A 20,927-nucleotide genomic window follows, 5' to 3' on the forward strand; every position below is an offset into this window, starting at 1 on the left:
CTGAAGATCAGCAGAGATCAAAGTGAGGCAAGAGTGGATGAAGTCACAAAGGCGAGGGCAGACCAAGAAGATAGTCAAAAGCAGCAAAAAAGATACTGAAAAGGAACACAAAATGAAGTACAAATGAAACCATGATATTGTGCTATCCTGAAAGTCAGATAGCATACATTAACAGCCAATTTGACACAGCCTTGAATTAACTAAAAAAAAAAAAAGAGTCTCATTTGAACAATTATCCTTATCAAGTTTACTAATGTGGACATGTTTGTGGGAGAGTGTCTTAATTCTCTAATTGATGTTAGAGGGCCCACTGTGGATGACACCATTTCCTAGTCAAGTGGTCCTGGGGTATAAAAAAGTAGCCTACCCCCAGTTTCCTGCCTTTATCTTCCTCAGTACTGGATTGTGACCTAGAAGTGTAAAACAAACAAACAAACAAAACCCTTTCTTCTCAAGTTGTTTTTGGTCACAGGTTTTATGACAGTAACAGAAAGAAAATTTGAACACCAGGTAAAGTATATATGCCAAGGAGAAGGAATTATCCAATGCACATTGTTCACAGGTCAAATGAGATGAGGATAGCAAATCACCTCTGAAGTACAGTGGTAAGGCTAAAGAATGTACTAGCTGTTATATTTTTTGCAATATATGGTATCCTAAAACACTATAATAAAGAGGTTCCTATCATTACATAGCTACATTTGTCCAATACTGCCTACTATATGCTTTAAGAATGTTGTATTTTCCCCAATAATTCTAAAAGCAGATATTCTCTTCTCTTTGTGCATTCAGAAAACAAAACATCAAATAAGTCACTTGTTAAGATTATACAGCTAATAAACAGCAAAGCCAAAAGAGAAACTCATACTTGCCTCGATCTGAATGAGAACAAATACTAAACCATAATATGTTTTACAACCAGCACAGGATATATTAATATTACAAAAGTGATGAAGTGGAAATCAATGCTGTTTTTAAAGCTTCTTCTTAGTTGATACTTACATATAGCAGAAATCATAGGAAGCAAAGCTAACAAAAACCACGATGGGGTTTATTATCTTATAGTCTGGAAGGATAGAGTGGTACCTAACTGTAGGCTGATGGCTATTTCTGTTATCTTCAAATGAAAAATTTTATTAGATCAATGGTCCTCAAACATTCTTTTCTTCACCACTGATGTTCCACAAATTTTCAGTTCTGGGTTTATGCTACGCTCTCAATTTGGCACTCCAAAGCTATTTTATCAAATAACCCAGCAATTTAGAGCATGTGTTGGGCCTTTGCTCAGCCCCTTGAATGAAAAGAGCTTTTTTTCTATACAAGGGTACTATATCATGGATTAAATCTTTAAAATGGTAAATGCCATATAAAGATCAAGATGTTGTATGCTTTAATCACACTTTCTTTTCTCTTATTATCTTACTGAAAACAAGACACAGTGAGTGATTTCTACACACATACCTTCTCTCCTTCCACTAAGTTGCACTGTTAACCAGGACTCTGAGGCACCAGCGCCATTTGGTAAATCAAATTGATTAGGGGTAGCCTTTCATCCTTACATTCAAGTTGGGGGACACATAAAGAATCATAATAAGAGCTGATGAGATGCCTCAGTGCATAAGATTGCTTGTTGCCAACTCTCTTAATCCAAATTTGACCCTCAGAACCTGTATGGTGGAAGGAGAAAACTGACTCCAGCAAGATTTCCTCTGACCTCCACATGTTGTGGCACCTAGATATGTATTCTATCACATACACAGAGAATAAATAAATGAATAAGTAAATAAATAAATGAGCTTTTTATGAAATACACTTAAAATAGCAAACTGATAAGAAAAGAGCATGGCTATTAGTGAACTGGGAGCACACAATGTTCTTTGGGGTGAGGAAATATTAAGCATTCAGGCATCAGAACTATTTATATTAACCGTTGCATTAACATAGAGTGAAGGTTTAAGTCTGTCACAGACAAAGACTCACATACCTGGCATTATTCCAGTGGCCACGGAAACCTTGCAGATCATTAAATTTAGGGGCCACTGTCCTGATCTGTACTGTTCGTTTTGGTCAGATAATATCTGCTGAATTAGTATCAGCCCTTTTATAATGATGACAAAAATAATTGTGATGATGATGATGATGATGATGATGATGATGCCGACATTCAAATGAGTATATTTTATTGCCCTAACTTATTTCATACTATAGTAACTTTCAGAATAGGTTTCACACAAGTCATTTCAGATACTATCTTTCGGTATGAAACAGTTTCCACTTAAATTCTTATAGCCTGTAAAAATGTAAATAAATATACTTTGGGTGCTGTGATTCCTTTTTGAAGTGTTGAAGATTTGATTGTGATACCTAGGTATATTAAGCACCTGTGATTTTAAGAAATTATTTAGTGAAGTCAAAAAGTTAAATTTTCTCAATATCTTTCAGTTTCCCAAATCCAGACTATGGTGAAGCTTTATCATATGTACTTTTATTCTTTTGAAATTATAGTTAACAATAACATTACATCTAGTGAGACTGGACTAGTAGAAGTTCCAAAACTCAATAAAGGGTGAACTAATATCTACTAGGACATGAATTTTTGATTCCAGGAAATTGGTATTACAAGGAATATGCTCACAGAAAGGCCCACATTTTAATTATTATAATCTGTAGAAATTAAAGCCAATTGTAATTTTAGAAGCAGGAAATAACAATTCTCTTTTTTTTCTTCCAAGTATAGATGAGATTTAAATAACTTCTGATGCATAGTCTGTTCCAATAGCCGTCATTCAATTCTCATACCACCTACATAACTCTTTTGAGTAAGAAACTTAAAATACCAAGACTTACCTACTATAATGGATGCGACACTGTGTGCTAGCACAAAAATTGTCTATTTCAAATTTATGAAAACAAAAGGAAATGTATGCTGTGCACAAATAGCTCAATGCAGTCAGTAAAAAATGGAATAGTTCTGATCCTGGACCCCCTATGTTATATTTATTCAAACATACAGAAAACATAAAGATTTATTGTAATGGAAAAAGAAGTCTACCTCCATTGAATATTTGATCTTTTAAAAATACCTAATAAGGTGTTTTTATTAATTCCAGTGATAATCCAAGATCAGAGAAGAAAAGATCAAATTATTTAAGAGTAGCTGTAAGGGTAATAGAGAGGACTGAATTTATTTTAGAAGACAAATGTTTAATGCTTAACAGTACATTTCCTCAATCAGCACTAAGTGAATTGCTAAATCTAGTCTTGTTCTTGCTATTAGGCACAGGTAGGTAGAAAATCTGGGATTATTTCTTAAACTGAAATGAATTAGCCATCTAGTCAAATGTCAGATGAATGGAGGAGAAAGAAGTCAAAGGGGTTGTTTATTAAAATGAAGATTAGTTCATGAATAATTACTTTAGTTGTAGAGGAGAAAGGTTTTTTTTGTGTGTGCAAGAGTGTACACTGAGTTCATTTCTGCTCAAATTTTCTATGATTTAATGAATAGCTTTTAAAATAACTGGGAAAATTGGTGTCAGTGTGTTCAACCTGACTGAAAATCTTCACAAGAAGAAAATAAAAGGTGTTCCTATCACCTCATTGCAGTTGAAGAAAACATTTTGAAATCTAAAGTAATAGCAGTTCCCTTGCATTCAAGAATGAAATTAATACATCTACATAATAAAACATGAATAGTATTATATGAAAATCACAATAAAAATTGAACTCTACAATGACTTATCTCTACAGTTTTAAAGTCATCAATTCGCATTTAGTCCCCTCCTCACCTAACTACTCAGAATTTCTGCTGAGCAAATATTACTGAAATACAGCTTTCTCTGCTCTGAACCAACCAGTAAATCTACATTGCCATCTGCGGACCTTCACTATCCCTTACAAATCAAAGAACTGTCATACTATCCTCACAATTCAGAAAACTTGGTCCACTTCATTCCATTACCTTGCCCCCTTCTTTGACGTTCAAGAAAATCCTCTCCTAACCTTTATAATCAAACAAATGAACTGCTGAAGAAAAAACATGTCTTATGTCAACTACTAAACATGATTTTCAATACCTTTCTCACTGTGCATGGAAGTCTGAGGTGCATATAAGATGTTCCTTATGTACTTGTGACCTGGAAATTTATAGCATGACTAATTATGATTTCATTATATTCCTCAGCAAAAATCCCCAGAAACGAAACTATGTACAATAATTCTTTGTAATCAAATATATTTAGTTTTCTTACTCTTTTCCTTACATTAATCCAGTAGCTTCCTGCTATATCAGTGAAGTGTATCTCCACAACTGAGAGGATACTGCTAGCTTGTCGGAGCTTTCAAAGACCAACCATTTTTCTCTTCATGGTCTATATGCCTATCTGGCAACTGAGAACTGTGTAAGACAGTATCTATGCCCTATACAGCAACTGCTGGGTATGGGATTACAAATTTCAGTTCCTTGACTGAATTTCAAATAAATTTAAGGACCATCAGGAGTCTAGAACTTCCTAAAGAAACTGCTTAGGGCTCACTTGCAGTCAGTTTCTTCCTCTGCCTTAAAAGCAACAGAAACTTCTAGGTGCAATTCTACATTTCAAAATTATGCTTACAGAGAAAATAATTGAAAAATTTGTTCCTCCTCACTAGTCTATAAGCTCATTTTTCCCCCTCTGAGACGGTATCACTATGTGGGCCAGGGTGTCATGATCTCATAAATGCTTGGATTGCAAACAGGGAACACAACACCCTTCTACTAGCCTATAATGTTTCAATAATGAGAACTACCTTGGACATCTTTAGCTTATAGTAGGCTCACTACCTCATATCAATACACTACACATCACATCATTACAAAAGAGAGGGACCCAAAAAGATATATCTCATTTTTTCTAGGTAAAAGAGTAAACCAATTAAGATGAATATGAATGAAGTAGCTCTAATAGTGTAATAGGACTAAAGGATAGTGATAACTGGGGCTAGCAAAATGGCTCAATAGGTAGAGGTACTTACTTACCATCAAGTCCAAAGACCTGGCTTCAGTTGGAGAAGCCACATGGTGGGAAGAGAGCACTGACTACTGGGAGCTGTCCTATGACCTCCACAAGCCCACACTGAGAGTGCTTACTAAAGTTGTAGTAGAATTTCAGAGTAGAAAGGACTTATTTATTTGTATCACAGTGAACTATGATACTTGTTCGTTTAGGTAAATTCTAATGATGATGCATTTTACACATAGCTTGTGCCTAAAAAAACACATCCTTCTTCATGTTTTCATAAGTATTGACACGTTGCAAGATTACTGGAATTTAAACAAGGAGTGATCTCATAAAGTTTAGGAAAAAAAAATACCTCTTAGTTAGGGACATGGAACTGGAGACAGCTAAATGGTTATAAAAAACAAAAGACCGCAAAAGAGCACCATGGCCTCTGAGCGATCAAAGCTAAGGATTGTATAGAAAAGCTAGTGCTTCAGAGGAGCATTACTGGGAAAAGAATCTCTAGTCCACATTTTAAAAAAGGCCAAATGTCTAAAGTGGACATTGTGTGAATCTTTTCTTCTGCTTATTAGAAGTAGAAGCAAAGTATCTAATCAAGAAAATACTTTAACTTGAACTTGCATAAGACTATTTTTCTTAGTAGGAGACTTACTCTCTCTTTTTCACCTACCATTCAAAATTGTTGTAATTATTACCAGTTAGAAAAATCTTCACACTGGCTAGTAATAAAACCTAGTATCTTATTGAATGCAAATTCTACTGTAAACAATATTCTTTCCCCACATGATCTTAGAATAAAATCATTTGGAAATTATATTTCTATCTTATATAAAGTGTTTCATTTTTCTTTTTTTCTCCTTTTATTTTCTAATTCAATTGCCACTTTAGGGTCAATTTGCTGTTATCATTACTGTAAATAAATATAGTTTAAATATTCTCATTTATTCATTGAATGTACTTGAATATACTTGAATTGCCATGTCTTGCTAGGATGCTGACAAATTTCTAACCCTACTAAGAAAATATAATTTAAATACACTAGTCTCATTATGCATTATGCCATCTACAGTTTGTAAAACTCTGTGTGTGTGAGTGTGTGTGTGTGTGTGTGTGTGTGTGTGTGTGTGTGTGTGTAACATATCTTCTGTCCTCTGTCTCAGAAAAGGGAAAAGACAAAAAGGGTATGAAGACAGATAATGATGGCAACTGGAGCTCTAGGGTTCAATGTAACATAGTTGCACTAAAGATAATACTAAGGAGATCTTTGGAACTTCACAAAATTAAAAATCAATGGTACTTGGGAGATACAGGCTCTCATACTGTTCCTGATTTTCCTGAGCATAAATGTGAGTAGGTTGTTAAATGTTCTTTTTTCTTATGTTCACCCAACCTTATTACATGAGCTCATCACAATCAGATGTGTAGCTCTGGGACTCTAGCCATATCTTTATATATTTCACATTGTATATCTGACTCATTAGGGAAGCTATGGTATTGGCTTTGGTGTAATCACGTTCCATTTGGTCCTACTTACAGTGTGTGTGTGTGTGTGTGTGTGTGTGTGTGTGTGTGTGCATGTTAAATCTCTCCCATATTTGGAATGTTAGAACCTATATTAGTTCATTCAAAGTCTAACATGACGTCTGTCTCCTTTAGAAAGTTTCCCCTAATGACTCTCTATTCATGAGTTCTGGCCTTGTTCTAAATCTTCACTGTACTTGATATCACTCTTAGAAGTATACATGGAAAATTGCCTTGAATTCCAGTTATATATAGTTGTGTTTCTTAGCTACACATTCGACTGAACTGTTCATCTTTGGACTCAGATATCTACTATTGTTCATTTTTGTATCTCTTGCTTCTGAATAGCGAATTAACTTAAATGACTATGTTGGTAGCTGACTGGGGTGGCACACACCTGGAATTGCAGCACTCAGAAAACTGAGGCAGATGGTCCCCTTGTTTAAATTCAGCATGAGCTACACAGTAACACTTTGTCTCAAAATAATAATAGTAATTAAAAAACTATAGTTGGGATGAAAGGAAAGGAAAAGATGAAAGGAACAGAGTAGGCCAGTAAAACTATTTCTCATCCTCTTTCCTTTATTTTACAATTTTCTTTTATTACTTTCCTACATTAAAAGCTTTAGTCTCAACTTACAATGCAGCACGTTTTGGGGAACATAAATCTAAAACTGATTTGCAATTAGAAAATATTTAAGCATTCTTATGCAATTATTTACTGATATACTACTACAGTCCTGCATGATTCTAGTGACGAGAAATATGAGACTGACAGGCACTTGCTCCTGGAGGTAAACTAAACCATTCAGTCATTGAGAAGAGCACACCCACTGATATGAGCAACTTACTCTCAGACTGTTATTTAAGGGCCCTGTAGGAAAATCCCAAGAAGGAAGAGCAGCAGTCCAAACTCCCCAGAGATCCCCTGAATGAATTTAGTCTGCACACTGTGGAGCTGGGTTCCTCTTGAGTACTATTTAGGAGTTTTGTCATGGTGAGAACAATTAGGAGCTGTAACAGGGATATTCAAACACTAAACACTGAGAGCCACCAGATTCATTTTTTATATTCAAATTTTCTCCCTTGGCTACATGACGCTTTGTTTACACAAAATATTCTAAGCCTTTCTCTTTCCCATTTTTACTGCTGTGTTTATCTCCCCTGGCTATGTCTCTTTGGAATAAAGTTCATGGTGAGGCTGTAAACATCAGAGTGTTCCTAGCCAGTGTCATTTCTCCATACAGAAAAATGTTAACAGCTGCCTACTAGTACACTGCAACATCAATCCTGAATTAAAATATGATCTTCACAGTCCTCTCTACACCTCATCATCTAAAATGTAGTCCTCTGAAGGCAGCTTTGAGTGAGAAAAAAATCTAATATGATATTTTTCTATAAGTGTTACTATCATAGTTCAAAGGAGTGATTATTGCCATTACAATCTTTCCATTTAGCCTATTATCTAGAGTTCATATGCCAAATATTATATCAAAAAATAAAAGGGCCACAATTAGATACACAACATTAAGTGGGCAGCCTTGAAATTATGTACATATGTGCATTCATAAGGTTTTATTATTTGTGGACATATGCAACAATAATAATTAAAGAAAAAGATGCCATTACTTTGAGAGGGAGTAAGGAAAGACATGGGAAAGACTGGAGGTATAGCAAAGAGGAGGTGGTGGAAGGAAGAAAGAAAAGGGGAAGAAATTTTATATTGTATTTTAATAACAATTGAAAACTCAACATGTTTATGTGTTTATATATATGGAGGTCTCTGTGTAGTCACTAGAATATGTAAATACACATAAAACAGATAGATAATTCAAAGATGCTAGATAAATAGATCTATGAACTGCTAGTCTGTCGGTTAGTAGCTATGTTATTATAGGCCAGCAAGCTCCAAACATATTGCTCTTTACTTTCTCAAAATTACTCCATTGCTGCATCTATAAGAGAGTGTGCCTATTAGTGGAGACATTTAAAAAGATACTCTTATCTTTAAAGTAGAATTAGTGACTAAAATACATTTAGAAAAGGGTCCTTAGTAGAATCTTTTGGAAGCAGGCTGGCAACATGCAATATAGAGACAAAGCCAGCTGTCCTAAAGGCCAGAGAGTGAAATGTTTACAGAAGTCATTTCTGGGTCACTTTTTGACAAAAAGGGAAGAATTCTATACAGCAGCAATTCTCTGCATGAGAAGAGATATACAACTACTGGGAAAGAAATGTTCAGAAAAAGCAAGGAGACTTACCAGTGACCTATTTTCCCCAACCCTTCCCTTGTATAATGCCCACAGACATCAAATAAAGTCAAGAGTAGCAAAATGTACATAAATATAAGATTGCAGTCCATATAGTATAAGTGGGGCAGTAGGAAAGTGATCACAAGTCACTAAAGTGAGCTACAATCTAAAGTATTACATCTAGTAACATTAACCCCAACAAGAACTTTTTGTTTCCTTACTATCTACTAAGAAGACAATATGGTATGTCAGGGAATATTACAAATTAAATAAAATACTGTTCTGTGGACTAACACCTTATCAAGGAATGAGAATCATAAATGATAAGTGAGCCAACAAACTGTAAGAGCTCGGAGACTCAGTTTCATTTCACTGGCTCACAATTTCCTTGTGTAAAACAACATAATGGAGCATCTTTTACTCACCAACTTTGCACAATTCCATAGATTCTCGTGATTCTCCTCTAGTTACCTCTGGTTATATTGAAATGAATTTTGTTGTGGTAGTAATACAATCTTTTTTAAAGTTATTATTTTGTGATGCATACATAATGATTTTATGATAACCTTTGAAGCATAAATTTGAAAGTCAGTTTGAAAATGGTGGAACTTCAGGAGGTTATACACTCCAAAGCCCATGTACCCCACAAACTTAACTCTGTGGATGCAAGACCCACAGTAACAGCTTACTTTTCCTTTTCAACGTTAAACATGCTTCATGTGCAGATGCAATGTTAAGTGTTTTGACTCTGAATACATGAACATTTTACTTAATGTAGTCTAGAATTTATATTCTACACTAAACTTTGTACACAGATAAACAATGTATTCTGAAGGTATTTATTCACCCAGTTGTACACACACCAATGCATGTACAATTTTTTATTGTTATTATACACTTTCTTTATCAAGTGACACTGAAAGGTAAACTGATTAAATGACTTTTGACATTTTCTAATTAATTTTTTATGTCATTTTATTTTATGTCTCTGGATCTTTTGGCAGCATGTATGTCTGTGCACCATGTGCCTGCCTAGTGCCTGGAGAAGGCATCAGATCCCTTAGAGTTGGAGTTACAATTATGCACTGCTGTGTGGGTCCTGGAAACTGAACCCAAGTTCTCTGGAAGAGCAGCCAATGCTCTTAACTCTAGCCCCAATTAATATTTAATTTCATTTAAATTAATATATTAGTTCATGATTATCAGTATGGAAACAAAATGATTACTGCATGTAAACATTGGTACAATAAGAATGCATCAATTAATTAACCTTAACAAGGCCAGGAGAATATTTTCAGTTTTTCATTGAATTCACGTATCACACACTATATCCTGACTTAGTATTTTACTCTCAAATTTAGGTAGGAACAACATTGTTCATTTAATGTTATTTATTGTAATATGTGTGTGTGCATGTATGTGTGCATGTGTGTGTGCATGCAGTTAACTACAACAAACCTTTTGAATATCTTGCCATGAAAAAATAATGATCCTTTTAATGTTATAATATGAAAAAATTAGAAGCAAAATACTAAAGAGCTTTGCTTCCTCTTTTTGCTTTATCCACAGCGCACTGCTTGGCAATTTCAGATTATGTGATTGGAAGGCAATACTAAGCCACTCAGTCATCCCTTTTCTGTAGCTACAAGCCTTAGGAATCTTAGGCTTTTGGCACTTGAATAGTGTTTCTGCACAGCAGAACCAAGTAAGCATGCCAACTGAGGATTTGTCATTGTGAGCCAATGGCCAGGGTAAGCAGCAAGGGGTATGTCCATTGAGCCATGTGGTTGGCCTGTAATGGTATGCTATACACATTGTAAGACACTCCAGGGTGGCATTCTCTGGGTGAAAATTAAAAGCATATTTGTAAGGTGATTAACTGAATTTGTCAAATAAACAAGCCTATTTACATTTCTATGATATTCCTTTGTAAACCTGCTAGATCATAACTAAAATATTTCCATGTCACATATATGTATTTTAAATATAGGATACCAAAGAAATACTTGCTATTTATAGGCATCAATGAAGTAAGATAAATATACATGACAAGATTCATCCAAAATAAATATTGAGGATCTTTAACATAAAAAGCAAGAAACCTGGAACTGAGAGGAGGTTCTATTTTAACACAAGAGTTATTTAAGTTTGTGAACATTAATTTGTATTTTACAGGATTTTTACAGTTTCCACTTCTATCTCAACCAAAACATAAAACCTTACTTCTTAACCTATTTAGTCATCCACATAAACAAGATATTGAAACTCAGATAGTTAACAATGTCGTCCTCATATATGTGAATATGTTTATGTTAAAGAAATGCAGCTTTAGCAGTGACACATGGGGGATTGCTTCCCCCTAAAGAACGTTAGTAATTATTGCAACTAGAAAATTCCAAACAGTACTGATGCCTTTCCTTTCTCATTTCCTCTATTACTCTGGGTACTCAAGCCCATATACTTTGGTAAATAAAATGGTCCTTGAGAGTAGCTCTGGGGTTAGTTGACCCAATTCAAGTGGTAGCATCAAATTTGTTTGTGAGCATTTGTTCATGTAGTCCTCTTGACAGAAACAGATCCTATATACTCAGGGGCCTTAACTGGGAGAAACTTATCTCCTTAAAGTATCCACAGAAAATTTTTTGAATTTGATTCAAATGCAACTATGTTTTAAATACTTAAGACAACTATATTCCGTTTTGAGTATCCCTGAAAAACAAAACTGGAATGGTGAGTAAAATCTTGTATCAAAAGCATTTCATTTACCTATGTTGTTTAATCACAGAATGCTATTACCTATCAGCTGATAGTAATAGATACTAGAAAATGCCTATAAAGGTTTATAATTAGGACACGAAAAAGATATTCTAAAAAATTCATAAGATAGGGGAATCCTAATATTTGCATATGTTTCTAATGTAGAACATATTGGTAACCACTTAGACACACACTGTCTCCTTTATTCAGAGCAACATGCAATTACTCGATTTTTTATGGCTCTCTGGAAGTCTTGCAGGTCAAATGTAGTGTCAGAGGGTACAAGTGTCCTAACTAACAGAGCCTGAAATACAAGTCAGGAAAAATGAGTCAACCCAGTCTCCTAAAAGTGGATTCTCTTCTCTTTGAGATTCCTGATATGACTAATGAAAATTGGGCTGGAATTTAATAAGAAAAATACTGACATGACCTTATCTATATCTGCTCAAATAGTAAAATTATAATTATGCTTCATAACTTCAGCATTACCAGAAAAACCTGCTACTTTTAAATCTTAATAATCAATACTTCCTTAGTTGTTACAAATTATAAAGTAACTCTCCTTATGAAAACATGAGATTTCTCAACTGTCAAGATCATGTCCATTTTAATACTAAGTACATACAAAACATTTCAGTAAATACACAAGAATCTAAAAGATTTCAAAATATAAATATTCTTCCTCAAATTTCAGTTTCAGAAAATGCTTTACATATCAGTCTGTTTAAAATAACATTTATTTGTTCAAATACACTGCAATAAAAATGTCATTTAAATTTTCTCCATTTGTGGGAATATTATGATTTCTTGTTTGCTAAATCTCCCAATTTTACTGAAGTAATTTATTAGGAAAGAAATCAGTAGCTTACATATTCATATCATAAATGGTAGTTGTTTTCTACCCAAAATTTTTAATATAAGTACATGATTTTAGCTTTAAAAAAGCAATAAAATACATAACCTTAGCTTAAAAGGCAATAAAATAGAAAAATACACATTATATGTTACACCACTCACTGATTGCATGTTTAAATGCTTTCTTATTAAGCAAAACTATTTATTATTGATTTGTAGGATACTTAATATCAATGTTATGAAGTGCCTTCATTACATAATCTTCCTAAAGAAAGTAACAGGTTACAAGTAGCCATTAAAATGTCTGAAACTATCTGTCCTGAAGTGAGTATATGTAGCCTTTAGGCAAATAGATAGCAATTACACGTATATACTGATTTCACACTTAGTGTCTTTTGAAACAGACTTCTTCCCCGTCTATATTTATTTCCACCCTTTATTAGGATTAGAAAACCTCAAGAAGACGCCCTGTTGGGCAACATATGTGTGGTGTAAGCCAGAAAACAACTGAGGAAGTCATTTATACAATGTGAAAATTGAGGATATAGGAAAAAAAAATCATTGCAGGCTGTATTTCTGCATGTAGCTGGAGACTACCAGCCTGGAAGCAGCTGTAGTGTTACCCTGACCCCTGAAGGAAGGAATCAGGAGTTAACTTCACATTCAATTTCCTACACAATATGAACACCAAACCTCCAAATTCACTGGCACAATATATCAATGTTTGGGCATGTCCTGCAGAAATAAGAAAGTCACCTCAAATATCAGACCTCAGAATTTCATTCCACAATCCCACCACCTGATTTGAGGTGAGGAAATCTTTTCAAAGTTACTTGGGGAGTTTCTGCATCCTACCCCTGACTTCACCAAAATGAAATGCAGGAAATCAAACAAAACCAGAAAGAATCCTCTCAGCACTCAGCCAGAAAGTCTTTTAGCCATCTTTGCAAAATAAATGCAAAGGAAAATTAGAACTAGAACTACTAGATAAGACCCAAATGGCCAGGGTTAGAATACCAACAGCTTTTCATGTTTGTGGTGTGCGTGTGTATGTGTGTGTGTGTGTGTGTGTGTCTCTCTCTCTCTCTCTCTCTCTCTCTCTCTCTCTCTCTCTCTGTGTGTGTGTGTGTGTGTGTGTGTGTGTATGATGTACTTGTGGGAGGTAAAACCTGAAACAGTGGAAGGCCTAACAAGCTGATGTGCATCTGCTTCAAAAAAAGAAAAAAAGAAAGAAAGAAAAAAGAGAAAGAAAAGGAAAAGAAAAAAGCACAGCTCCAAATAAAGCATAAAGGAAAATGACATTTTCTTCTGCAGTGTTCCTCCTATGTATAGTGAGCATAGTGCATTTATCTCATCTCATGGTGAAAGTCTCCAATGACTGCAACATGTCTTTTAAGCCATTAATTAACTAAAACTTGAAAATAGATTGCTCTTGATTTCTAGGATTTGTGTTAACAATGAATTTGCAATCATTGTGGGTTGTTGTTTTTTAATTTAACATGGTGTTGCTACCTTTAAAGATTTTTTACTTCTCTATTTCCCTGAGGGTTAAAATGGCCCAGAACGAGGTTGTCATGGCAAAGATAAAGGTAAGAAGGACTCATTTCTGACACACTGTGTAAGCAATCATCATTTTTTATGAGGGAACCACCAGACTGAAATCTGCATCAAGCTCTACCAGGAAAAATGCAAGAGAGGACACTAAATGGTCCTTCCCTTCAGTCTACCTCAGTCATTTCAGTGGATTTAACTTTCCACTCAGTTGAGGTCATATATTTCAACCATAGGGAAAAGAACTATGACCTTGGCTGGAATCATCAGCCCCAAAGACTCAATGGGGCACTTGTGAAACATTGCAGACACATTTTGACTCTCCACGGGTGTGGCTAAAATTGCTCCCATCCAGCCCTAAAGCTTACATGATCTGCTAGCCCTCAGAAACTCACTGTGAGAAAAGTCATGTTAAATTCGCCGCAGAGATCAAGGTTTACAGGACCCTTGGAGCTAATCTCTGTCTGCCCTCCTCCTCTGTTAGCTGTTACAAGCCTTCAAAAGTTAACAGAGTGATGGAGGCTCTCTCTATACAATCATTCCATCTCACTATCGTTGACTGAAGCTCACTGATGTAATGAAGTTACATAATCACCGATTATGCACGACTTCCATCCATCTTCCTACATATCCACATATCTTCTCCCCTCCCCTTCAGATCAATCTACCAGGTGAGATTTATAACACATGCAAATGCTCCATTCTCTCATCGTAGGTACTGAATATGGGACTTTAGCATTGCAGTACAGTGCATTGAACCACGTCATCAATATCGATTTTTTTTATCCCATTTCCCAGGCAGAATATGCTTAAGAATCCTGAGTGCTGTCGTCTCTAACTTTTTAGTAAAAGGGTAAAATAAAAGATAGAACATATCTTCAACTTAAGGTTGAGAGAAGTGTGTAATTGACTACATTTCCCAAGCTAGCTGCATTGCAATAAAAGGATCATCTCCACTTCCAGACCTTTGACTCCTCTGCACGTGGGTTGTAGCCTCAGCTATTTAGGGTATTGGGTAAATAATTCTATTATTGGGCAATCAAACTTAGGAAAGAATGTACATTGGTGATATTTAAGATAATAATGCTCTCTTATTCTCTATTTTACTCATCATTTCAGTCTCTTCTTTTTTCCCTCTGAATGATAATACACTAGAATAGATAGAAAAGTAGTCCACAGCACTTAATTATCTCCAATAACCAGAACCTGGAGAACAATTAACAATGATTATCACCTTAAAGTTTAGGAACTTGACAAGTGGGATATCCCTGGTCCCATTGCGGCTGGGAAATGCAGCAGAATGCTGCACTGAGTTGAAAACATGTTTCTTTTAAAGAATAAAGAGTAGCTCATTTCATTTGAAATGGGCTCTTCAGTAAGTGCTCCTTTTACCGATGCTATCCCTCCAGAATGCAGGAACCACAAATATTGCATCCAAACAAAGAGTGTCTATCCAGAATTAATCCAAGACTCCCTTCCACACCGAAATAATTGGGGAGTAATTCTTTGATTTATTTCCAGTTATACTAAGAACACACACACACACACACACACACACACACACACACACACACACACACACACCCAACTGCAGTTATTCCATTCAGCGCCAATAACGGCCACATCACAGCCATCAATGCGATGCAGCAATCATCCAAGTCACCCATTCCCATTACAGACGCCCAAGTTTGCTCACACCACTGATGGGTCTACATATAAAAATGACCTTACCCACAACAGTCTTCCAAATTATTCTCCTCTGGATATCAGTCGGTAAGGTAATTGCTGGTCATCACAATGCGTATTCAGAAAAATCCACGTTTTACTCCTGTGTTCTTTTTCTTGTTTTGGCTAGCAATTAATATTGTGAACAAGATACCCATTCACAAATGCCAAGTTCACCATAAAAGCAGATAATTCCATACAGATCTTCCCTACAAGACTGTCTCCAGTTAGTTCTCAAAGTGCCCGATTGTTTAGTGACGATACAATCCAGGTGCAGAGCACGGAAGGGGAAAAAATACTAGGACGAAAAAAAGAATAGGCAGAATAAAAAATGAGAGACTGAAGGAGGAGAGATCAGAAAAAGAGGAGAAAAATTTTAAATGTGTGGGTTTTTTGTTCTTTTGTTTTTTGTTTTTGTTTTTTTAAGAAGGAAGAAGTCTGTGAGCTCTATGACAAGAACCGGAGTCTTGCTTGCAAATCTTCTGGATACATGTAGCCTTTTCAAATCTTCCTGGTCCCCAAGTAAAATTTCCAGATCCGGGATGCAGCCATAAGAAAGAATCCTATGTGTATTTCACAAGTATCCCGCAATAACAGATCCGACGGGGTTTTCCTTGTACAGTACTGCTATGTGAAAGCACACAACCCCTGCTGTTTGGGAAGGTGTCTCCTGGGTCCTAGCTCTCTTCAGCAGACCCCAAAAATGATTTTTCAAAAGAGAGTGGGTGGGGGGGAAGCAGCTTTGCGTTTATCTTGAATGATGCTAATCCTGAGCGAAAACGACAAGCAAACCGCGAACAGCACGAAATCTTGATTAATAGCCAGAATCCACTCAAAATATCCCAGAGAAGAAGGAGCGAAAACAAGAAAGAGAAACTGCAATGCATAAATGATTCCAGTGTTTCTACAAGATCGGTTCATTTGATTGAATGCATTCTCTGGTTTGCTGCAAGTCATAAAGAGGATAGTATTACTGCCACCCAATGGATATTTTAGAACTAGCCAATCCACAGACAGCCACCGCTTTGCGAGTTTTAGTTTGCAGAAGACCCGAAGAGGAAGAACGGTAGCCTGGGAATCTTTCGGAAAGGACCCTGGAAGGAATAATGGGAATCTGTCCTAAAAGGCAAAAGTGGCCCAGCCAATTGGACGTTTACCCAGGCTTGCATTAGCCACCTTAGAATTGTGATTACATTTTTCTAGGCAGCTGAAAGGTACAGAGAGCGATGCCTGGTCTGACACACTCATAATATCCTCCTTTCGTCTTTCTCTTTGAAGATTTATTATAGCGCGCGATCTCTCTCTCTCTCTCTCTCTCTCTCTCTCTCTCTCTCTCCCATTAAAAAAGTGGGTGCTGGTGACATTGAAAACACAGCTCAGTGTCTCAGGTGGCGAGGTGATAATGGTTCGTAAAGGGCAGTTTTGCAAAGTGCTTCTCTCTCTCTCTCTCTCTCTCTCTCTCTCTCTCTCTCTCTCTCTATTGGTATGTAAACTGTAAATCCTTCAGGCAGTTACCTTCCCAGCTGGAGCTGCCTCAGTTTGTGGAGGAGCAAAATCTTCCCATCCAAACAGGGGTTTGGGAAAAGAATGATTGTGATGGGCTCCCCTTGTGCTGTGCGGAGGGGGCAGGGAAGGGGATAAGGGAGTGGGAAGAGAAACTGGTAGGACGAGATTGAAGAGGAGCCTCTTCCCGAGCAGTAAAGATTTCCATACTTCATTAGAATTCGCTGCATTTTTTGAAACGGATTTGTGTCGAGGGATGGGGGACAAAAGTAGGCACTTGTAGATAAATAAGGGAGTTACTTATTTTAAAGTTCCTTGCCTTTGTACTTTGAGATGTTATGAAACTCTTAATTCTTTGATTCCCAGACTTTAATGTATGCACTTTCATTCTGTAGATGTAGTGTGAGGCCTGAGAGCCTGAGTCTCTAATAAGCTGGTCCGTGGACTATAATAATGCTGTCAGATTACATACTGCACTTAGAGTAGCAAGCCCCCGGGGAAGTGAGCGTATTTACACTGCAGCCGCAGCATTAGGTTCTGACAATGGAGTAAACAGGGAAAGAGGATAGATAAATGCTTCTCTGCCACCCTCCCTCCCTCCCTCTCGCCACACTTTAGCTATTCCCATCCACCCACTGCAGTGCCAACTCTGGAAACCTTAACTTGCTGAACAAGATTTTCCTCAACTCCAAGACTTCACAAGATACACCCAAGGTAGAAAAGTAAACAGCCAAAGCAACCTTGTACCTTGAGAAGTCTGTCTTCATATAATTCAGGGACTAAAGCACAAATTGGAAGTAGATTAAGCACTTGAGAAAATATGAGAAGAAATGGGGGTAAATTAATTAGAAGCTAGAATACTAAGTCAGGGCACAGGTGAGGGTGAATGAGTGCCAGGAGACAGAAAGGGGAGGTCAATCTGAATCTTGATGGAATGTCAATTAAATTGAAGTTGTAAACCATAAGCCAAGGTGAGGGAAATTGTGCTAAAAGTCTAGTGCATTTTCAAGACTGACATGGTTTCTCTGAAGGGATTTAACCCAGGTTAACCTCTAGTGTGTATTTGGCTCTCTTCTGCCTGCACCCTCCACATATGCTACAATTTGGAAAATGTAAAGGCTAGAGTGTGAAGAGAAAATTCTCCCACCCCTTCCTAGTGAAATATCCATTTTTACTATACCTTGTTGCACAGTCGTTTTGCTGACCCACTTAAGTGAAGAACTAGTCTTCCAATGTACTGAAGGGGGTATAATTAACACACTTAGTTGCTTTAAGCAAAGTTTAGAAGTACAAGTCTTAGGTTATAGGCTCAGATCTGAGCTAAAATTCTATTCCTAACTTGGCATAATTATCCATAGGAATCACTAATCTTTCTTGACCTCAATTTCTTTCCTTATCTGTAAAATGGTAGTTAAAATAAACCTGTTGCCAAGGTGTGGTTCAGGTCTGCATGAGTGAAAATTCAAATCGTGCATTTGCAATGTTTCTGCAAGTCAGTTTTTTTTACCCACACAGGGCATAACTTGAAATATTACCTTGACAAGGGCTACAGAGAGCTTCAGGAAGCCTGGAAAAGTGCTTTAAAGACACAGGTGAATGTTGGACCATTCCAAACCTATTGAAAGAGATTATTTTTCAAAGCTTTCTCTTCAGATCAAGAAAGGGAAGTGTTTGTTTGAATCTGAGGTGAAGCATTGTCTATTCCTGGATCTTACAGAGCCAACTGTGGGCCTCACTGTTTGTTGCCATGGGATCCTCTTTGTGCGAACTGTCTTGAACTGTGTGGGAACATTTTCCTCTTGCTTCCCTTCAGTTCTCTAACTCTTCTGAAGATATGTGTCAGAACAAAATGTGGCTGCATTATTGCCAATTAAGACTAACAGCAGCTGCAAGGTGCACCTAATTAAGAAATTTAATTACTTCACTGAATTCTCATTTGCAGATGTTTGAAGTATTAAACAATATATTGTGATTTTCTTTTAAAATCTGGAAATGGCTGACCTCTCCCCACATTAGGGAAGAAACAAACCTGAGACCCGTGATGGGTGTTAAAAAGAAGACTTTAAGCCAGGTATGATAGAACATATCTAAAATTTCAGCATTCATGAAGCTTAGGCGAGAGGACGTAAATTCCAAAGTAGCTTGAGCTACATGCTGATTTCAAGGCTATCAGGTGACATAGTAAGATATTCTTTTTAAAACGTGCTTTGACATGAAAAGTATGTACTCTGATAAACTGCAAATATGTGATAATATATTCAGAATGGGATAATAGTATGCATAACATAAAGATTTCTATTTTATTTCACCAAAGGAAATCTCAAAACACTGAAAAAGGAGTTCACTGTTTGAGTAGAGTACTTGCACATTACATAGTTCTTAAATGTTCTTGTCTTTGCCAGTAACAGGATAGTTAACAGTAAGTTTGGTGCTGCATTATGGGGATTGTAGGCTATAATGCAAAGCATTATGGGATTTGTAGTAAAAACTAGCTGCAGATTAATCCATGCTTGTAGATGTTCTTAGTGGAAGAAACTGCTGTTCTATTTTCTGATAATAAGGAAAAGATGATTAAGATACTTTATAACATTAATGAAACAAAGTTAGATATTAGTAGAATGATGAAATTAGAGTTTAGAGACAATAGCATTGTGACTGTGGTGAATACAATAAGATCTACTTTCTCAGCCAAAAAACAAACTGAGTGAGCAGCTTCTTGATATTAATATATTATAGCTGAAGTTACAAAAGCACAATCACATTCATTGTTTAGAGGTAATAAGTGAGAAAATGTCAAGCTTAGTGTCTATGAAAGAAAATAGTAGGCAGTGGAAAAGAATTATATTGGTATCTGAAGTCTATCATCCCACTTTTTACACCATACCTCAAAGATGTGGAGAACAGTTTTATTGAGCCCCTTTTAGGTGTCTTATTACAAAAAACTACCATGCATATTCTGAGTAGGTCCTCAAAGCTAGAAATGTATTTGGAGTGAGGTGTTTCACTCAATTCACATTTAATTAATTATGGTAATTTATAAAGTAAATTATAATTCAGTTCATTTTTCTATGTAGGTGATTTTACATGTATAAATACAGTTTGCAAAAAGTTTTCATTTAACTCTGTTGCCATTTTATTTCAAAGTTCAATAAGCGTTTTCTGTATGATAGGAATTCACAGTCTAACTTCCCAGTAATGCTGAATGAAATCAACCCCCTTTTTGTTATAAAGAGTAAAATACAACTCTTCAGAGCCTGTGAACAACACCATTATCATGCTAAGTTACTTAGATGGTACTTTATACCCGAGGTTGCCTCCTTCTCTCTTTTGCTTCTTAAGAAGGCCTCCATGCACAAAAATGTGGCAGGAAAGCAAACTATTATTACAGACATGAATAAATGCACAATCAAGTGCCCGCCATTTTCAGGCCTTTTGCCAGCAACATTCATTTGAGCCCACCACCACATATTCTCAAGTGAGGTACAGACAAAGACTTGAGCGTTTCAGCAAAATTCCACCATAATGTTAGAAAATAATAAAGAATGCTTTGAAAAAAGCAAACAACAACAGGAAAGAAAAATGCCATGGCTGCTTTTTTTTTCAGATTTCTAAGTTTTGAATCATAAAAATACACAAATATATATCTTCGTGAATGCAGTTTACATTATTGTTCATACTGTGCATATTTCTTTTATGGTCATAAAAATAAAAGCAATGCCCCAAATGAAACACTATGTACATAAGCGATGCAAATGTATCCCCGGTG

At 36.2% G+C, this 20,927-nt stretch overlaps 1 protein-coding gene across 1 annotated transcript in view; it reads right to left on the reverse strand.

Moving 5' to 3' along the window:
- The window catches only part of Il1rapl1 (interleukin 1 receptor accessory protein like 1), a 1,249,069-nt gene extending 1,233,054 nt beyond the window's left edge, over nt 1-16,015 (reverse strand). Inside the window, exon 1 of the mRNA XM_036175702.1 lies at nt 15,665-16,015. The gene's annotated coding sequence lies outside the window, so the exon portion shown is untranslated. The remainder of the gene's footprint in view (nt 1-15,664) is intronic.
- Nucleotides 16,016-20,927: the final 4,912 nt, after the last annotated feature.

The sequence above is a fragment of the Onychomys torridus genome, chromosome X (assembly GCF_903995425.1).
Source record: "Onychomys torridus chromosome X, mOncTor1.1, whole genome shotgun sequence".
Classification (NCBI taxonomy): Eukaryota; Metazoa; Chordata; class Mammalia; order Rodentia; family Cricetidae; genus Onychomys; species Onychomys torridus.